Consider the following 6,639-nt stretch of genomic DNA (forward strand, 5'->3'; position numbering starts at 1 on the left):
AAACGTCTCTACACATAAAAGCTTCAATGCTCAGCCCAAGCACACACCAAGTGGGCCCGGAAGTGGATTTTTCTGTCATTTACTCATTTCTGTAAACCTTAGGACACTAGTTTACTATTAATAGGACCTTTTGACATTGTATCCGTACCTGATGACCTCATAACACTTTTTACACGTTTCTTGTACCTTCCACGGCATGAGTCTCTAAACCCCATGGTTGGGGGTGAGGAGCTCTGCTGTGTCTTGATGGATTAATGCAATTACTACTGTTTCTTATTCAATCATGCTTGCTTCCATTCTAAGATATCACTTGCTCCTAACCCGGATGAATGTGATGATCCGTGACAATCATCATCATTCTCAACTATGAACATGTGCCTGACAACCACCTCTGTTCTACCTCAGATTAAGTAGATATCTCTTGGATTCTTTAATCGGAATCTTCGTGGTATAAGCTAGAACTGATGGCGGCATTCAAGAGAGTCCGGAAGGTCTAAACCTTGTCTGTGGTATTCTGAGTAGGACTCAATGATTGAATGACTGTGACGTGCTTCAAACTCCTGAAGGCGGGGCGTTAGTGACAGACGCAAAAGAATCACTGGATTCTATTCCGGCCTGATTGAGAACCGACAGATGGATAGCCGATGCTGTGACAGAGCATCAGGGACGTATTTCCAATGAGAGGATGGGAGGTAGCCATTGACAACGGTGAAACCCTACATACAGCTTGCCATGGAAGGAGCCTTGCGTGTTTGATGAAGATGACAGTAGGAAAGCAGAGATTCGGAAGATGGAGCATCTCCAAAGCCTCAGCCTATTCTCCATTACTGCAAAACAAGTACCTTTTTCATGTTCTTTTGCTTTTTACAATCAATCCTGATAATTTCTGATATCCTGACTAAGATTTACAAGATAACCATAGCTTGCTTCAAGCCGACAATCTCCGTGGGATCGACCCTTGCTCACGCAAGGTATTACTTGGACGACCCAGTGCACTTGCTGGTTAGTTGTGCGGGATTGCAAAAGTGTTATTGCAATTTCGTGCACCAAGTGCCGCATTATGCGACACCTTGATAGAGTGGATCAAATGTTCATGGCACTGCGCGTTGAGCTACCCCCTCTTCCCGATCCTTCTTCATCTGAGGAAGAGCACGAGGAGGAGTAGGCTCAGCTAGAGGCACCTCCATAGACACAGGCCACCCTGGAGGCGCAGCAGCCGCCTGAGGAGCCACAGCCTGAGACCCAGCAGCCAAATGCGACTTTTGACCCCCATTCCGAGACTGAGCAGTAGCATCAAGGACGATGCTTCATTTTAAGTGTGGAGAGGTCATCATCATTACCGTCGGTGGAGTTATCATCTTGGTGATGCCAAAGCATCTTAGGCTAGTTTCACTAGCCTTTTTCTTTGTTTTTAGTAGGTTTTATGCACTTTCTTGCATTATAAGTAAGAAAGTGGGTTAGAAATTCATATATGCATAGATTCATCCAACCATGGTTAATTTGCTGCAATTTCATGAGAATTATGCTATAATTACCTGGATGCTAAGAAGGATGATAATTCTCACAGATTTAGCAATGCTTTGATGCATATGTTGGCTGATGACGGGTAAGGAAATGCAAAGAAGGAGGTTGAAGAAGGGTCATGAAGAGGAGGAACAAGAAGCAACGTTGGTGGCCAAGTTGGACCACCAACGTTGCCTCCAACGTTGAAAAGGGAAGCAGAGCAATACTCTGCATAATTTGCTGATACATACGTTGGAGGCAACGTTGGCAAGCCAACGTTACCCCTAACGTGGTGATAAAATGTGCTTTCTGGAGATTTGGAAACTTTGTAGCGATGCGCATGCGTGCTATACACGCACACGTGGATTGGGAATTCTGATAATCCACGCGCACGCGCAGCTAACGCGTACGCGTGGATGGGTAACATTGGACCAACAACGTCACCTCCAATGTAGTGGCCAACGTGTGCAATACTGAGCTCAAAATTGTGATTTTGAAAATGCGCAATGACGCGCACACGCGAGTTAGCTTTTCGAGCATGCACGCGCACGCGCACGCATGGATCAGCCAACATTGGAGGGAACGTTGCCAGTCCAACGCTGATGGAAACGTTCGTCCAAAGCTTTGAAAATGGAATTTAGGATTTCTGCATCCACGCACACGCGTACATGACGCGTACACGTGGATGAGCATTTTTACCCCAAGTGCGCGGACGCGCAAAGCACGCGTGCGCGTGGGTAGAAGAACGTTGGCACTCCAACGTTGAGTCAAACGTTGATGACAGCAAGCAAAACTGAATTTTAATAGAAACATTTGATTCAACGTTGGCTATCAAACGTGGACTCCAACGTGAAGCACCAGCACTCGGCACACTCAAGCAAAGCTCCTCTCAACAGCAAGGAAACCCATCGGAGCAACTTTAATCAAATTTAATTAAGGCCAAAAGCCCAATTCAGAGACTGAAGAATAAATTAAAGAAAGTGTATAAATTGCTTAGAATTCAAGTTTATCGAAACAATTTTGGAACGGAGTGATAAACCACTATTTTATGGTTTATATTGTATTTAATTGAGTGGTTTTATCAAACTTTTCACCCACTTATTCATAGGATTTGCATGACTTTACAATTCCTTCCTAGTTTAGTTCTATGATTGAAAACAAGCTTCTTTGATCTTAATTTAGCTATTCTTAACCCTCTCTTATTACCATTCGATACCTTGATTTGTGTGTTAATTGTTTCAGGCTTCATAGGGCAAGAATGGCTTAGAGAATGAAGAGGAAGCGTGCAAAAATGGAAGGAACACAAGGAATTGAGGAGATGACCAGCGAGAAGTCACGCAATCGCATGGCTCACGCGACCGCACGAAATGGAAGAAATCAGAGTGACGCGTTCGCGTGCTTGACGCGACCGCGCGGATTGGAAGCTGCATGAACGACGCGAATGCGTGGACGACGCGCACGCGTGGTACGAAAAACCCTGAGTGACGCGATCGCGTGGACAACGCGGACACGTGACGGGCGCCATCTGCAGAATTACAAAAGTCGCTGGTAGAGATTCTGGGCCGCATTTCAACCCAGTTTTCGGCCCAGAAACACAGATTAAAGTCAGGGAATATGCAGAGACTCAAGAGGACTGGAAATTCAATCATTACTCACACTTTTCATAGTTTAGATGTAGTTTTTAGTGAGAGAGGTTCTCTCCTCTCTCTGAGGATTTAGGATTAGGATTCCTCTTAAAGAATTTAGGATTTCGACTCTTCATCAGGTTCAATATTCCTTTTACTTTATATTTCTCTTTTACTTCCAGATGCTTTAATGCTTGTATTACTTGTGTTGCCTATTTGGCTTATGAACTTTTCATGTTAGGATTTTCTTAATTAATATACTTTGAGGTATTTCAGACTTATGATTGTTTTCTCTAATTTATGTTATTGGTGCTTGGGCTCTATCCAAATTATTTTTATTCAAGTAGATTTTATTCCCTTTTGGCTTTGGTTGATTAATTGGTAACTCTTGAGTTGTCAAACTCAGCAGTGGTTGAAATTGGCAGATTCTAATTGATCTAAATCGCTCTAAAGCTAGTCTTCCCACAGGGATTGACTAGGACTTGAGGATCAAACTAATTAGTCCACTTGACTTTCCTTTGCTTTAGTAAAGGTTAACTAAGTTGGATTAAAATCCAATTCTCATCACACCTGATAAGGATAACTAGGATAGGACTTCCAATTTCTCATATCTTGCCAAGAGTTTATTTTATAGTCATTTATTTATTTTTCTTGTCAATTAAATTACTTGTTCAACCTTTTTAAAAACCCCAAAATATACCTTTGCATAACCAATAATAAGAACATACCTCCCTGCAATTCCTTGAGAAGACGACCCGAGATTTAAATACTCGGTTATCAATTTTAAAGGGGTTTGTTACTTGTGACAACCAAAACGTTTGTACGAAGGGATTTTCTGTTAGTTTAGAATCTATACTCACAATGCGACTATATTTTTATGAAGTTCTTTACTAGCAAAAATCCTAACGTCACGGAAATTCATACTGAGACTCTGTCAATTTTCATTTTCTTTTCAATTTCAATTCTGTAATGTATTTTTCAATTCCAGTTTCCATTCTTAGAGCTATGAACAACTAAACCCATTTCATTGGATTAGGGAGCTCTATGTAATTTAATGGATCAATATTAGTTTTCATTCATCTTCTTCTTTCTTTTCTCTTGATTTTGATAGAAAGCTTTCGGTCTTCATCTAATTTGATAGTTCTCTTGGGAAAGAAGCTATTCATAATTGGATCTCCTCTGAACCTTGGAAGAGGAATGAGGAGATCATGCTAGAAATGCCTTCTCACATTGGATTAGATTGGGGTTTGGATGGATATCGTGACATGTAATCCTACCAACACTATGATCTATGAATATGTGTGGTATAATCAGTGACCATACTTCATTTCTTCCCATGAGCACTTAAATCAAGGAATTGGAAATTTGTTCATGCTTAGAGAGATTAGATTGCCAAGGAATTGGGATCTAATCAACTAAGATTGCCAAGGAGATCGATGAATGCATTGATTGAGGAATAGATGAGAATGAACCTGATCCGGAGAATTATGACATCTCCTAACCCCAATGAGCTTCCCATCCTCTGATCTACCCATTCTCTTTACATTCTGTTCTTTAATTTCATGCTTAATCCCCATTCCCATTTAAATTCTTGCAATTTAAGCTTTTACTCTTTATATTCCGCAATTTACTTTTTGTTCATTTAATTTCTTGCAATTTAAGTTTCCCGCCAATTTACTTTGTGCAATCTCATTTCCAATTCTGATTTTGCTCAACTAGAACAATTATCCAATTAAAGTTGCTCAACCAACCAATCCCTGTGGGATTCGACCTCACTCTATTGTGAGTTTTTACTTGACGATAATCCGGTGCACTTACCAGTAAGAAAATTGTTGAGAGACAATTTTTGAGTGAATCAAGTTTATGGCGCCATTGCCGAGGATTGCTTTTGTATTGACAATTACTAAATTGAAGGATAACTAGATTGAGAAATTTTATTTTCTTTTGAAGTTTAATTTCAGCTGTTCATTGTCGCTTTATGCAATTCTTGTTGTTTCCCTTTTATTTTTTTCTTTTCTTTCCTTACTTTCCATCAAGCTAACCCACTAACCGTTTGATAAATTGTTCTAACCAAGCTAACTACACTCTATTCTAGTAGATTCTGCACTTGCTATTTCTTCTACTTGTTCATTGTATGACAAGTAGAAGAGGGAAAACCTCAACCTCTTTTGATAGTGAATCGGAGAGGACCTTCTTTAGATTAAGGAGGGAAGCAAGAGGGAAGAAGGTTATTGGTGCAGAGGAAGAGGAAGAAGACTTGGATACTGACATGGAGGATGATATGGAAAACCATCATGAAGGAGAGGTGAACAACAATGCCAGAAGAGGTGCAGATAACTATGCTGGACAAAAGAGGAGAGTGCTTGGTTCCTACATCAACCCAAACCCAGGAAATTGTGGTAGCAGCATTCAAAAGCCAACCATCCATGCTAATAATTTTGAATTGAAGCCTCAGCTCATCACACTCGTCCAAAACAATTGTTCTTTCGAGGGAAGCTCACAAGAGGACCTTAATGAGCATCTCACTACATTCCTAAGGATCTGTGATACAGTTAAATCTAATGGTGTTCATCCTGATACCTATAGATTGCTACTGTTTCCATTCTCTTTGAAGCGCAAAGCATCCAAGTGGTTGGAATCATTTCCTAAAGGAAGCTTGACAACCTAGGAAGATGTGGTGAATAAATTCTTGGCAAGGTTCTACCATCCTCAAAGAGTGAATAGATTGAGAACCGAGGTGCAGACATTCAGACAGTAAGATGGTGAAACCTTATATGAGGCTTAGGAGAGATTCAAAGATTTGACAAGGAAGTTCCCCCCTAATATGTTTAATGAATGGGTGCAACTGCACATCTTTTATAAAGGGCTTTCCTATGAATCAAAGAAGGCTGTAGACCACTCATCTGGAGGCTCTCTTAACAAGAAGAAGACTACTGAAGAAGCCGTTGATGTCATAGAAACAGTGGCTGACAACGAATATTTCTATGCCTCAGAAAGGAGCAACAACAAAGGAGTTTTGGAGCTGAACAACATGGATGCAATTCTGGCCCAAAACAAGATGATTACTAAGCAACTAGCTGAGATAACCAAGCAAATGGAGAAGAATTAGGCTACAACCATCCACACTCAACCATCACCTCAATCAGAGCCAAACACTGTGAAAGGAGTTAATTGGGAGGAAGTCAACTACCTGGGAAATTCATCTACGCAAGTTAATGATCCATATTCAAAGACCTATAATCCTAGTTGGAGGAACCATCCAAATTTTGGGTGGGGAAACTGATAAACCCCATTTGTAGGGTTTATCTTATGCTTCATTTAAGGGATTTTATGACCTTTTACCCACATTTATTCAATGAAATAGCATGGTTTTATAACTTCTCCTTTAATTGTGCTTAAGAGTGAAAACATGTTTTTTAGGACTAAAAATAGCTAAATCTAATTCTCCTTGATTCCATTAGACGCCTTGATATGTTTGCTAAGTGATTTCAGATTTAGGAGGCGAGGATTG

General features: G+C 40.5%; 1 non-coding gene across 1 annotated transcript; it reads right to left on the reverse strand.

Annotated features, from left to right (window-relative positions):
- Window positions 1-5,850: 5,850 nt before the first annotated feature.
- LOC130958500 (small nucleolar RNA R71) lies at window positions 5,851-5,956 on the reverse strand. Its single transcript, XR_009077618.1, has one exon. It is a non-coding gene; the product is annotated as a small nucleolar RNA R71 (small nucleolar RNA).
- Between the last annotated feature and the right edge of the window lie 683 nt (window positions 5,957-6,639).

This window comes from Arachis stenosperma, chromosome 10 (genome assembly GCF_014773155.1).
Source record: "Arachis stenosperma cultivar V10309 chromosome 10, arast.V10309.gnm1.PFL2, whole genome shotgun sequence".
Taxonomy (NCBI): Eukaryota; Viridiplantae; Streptophyta; class Magnoliopsida; order Fabales; family Fabaceae; genus Arachis; species Arachis stenosperma.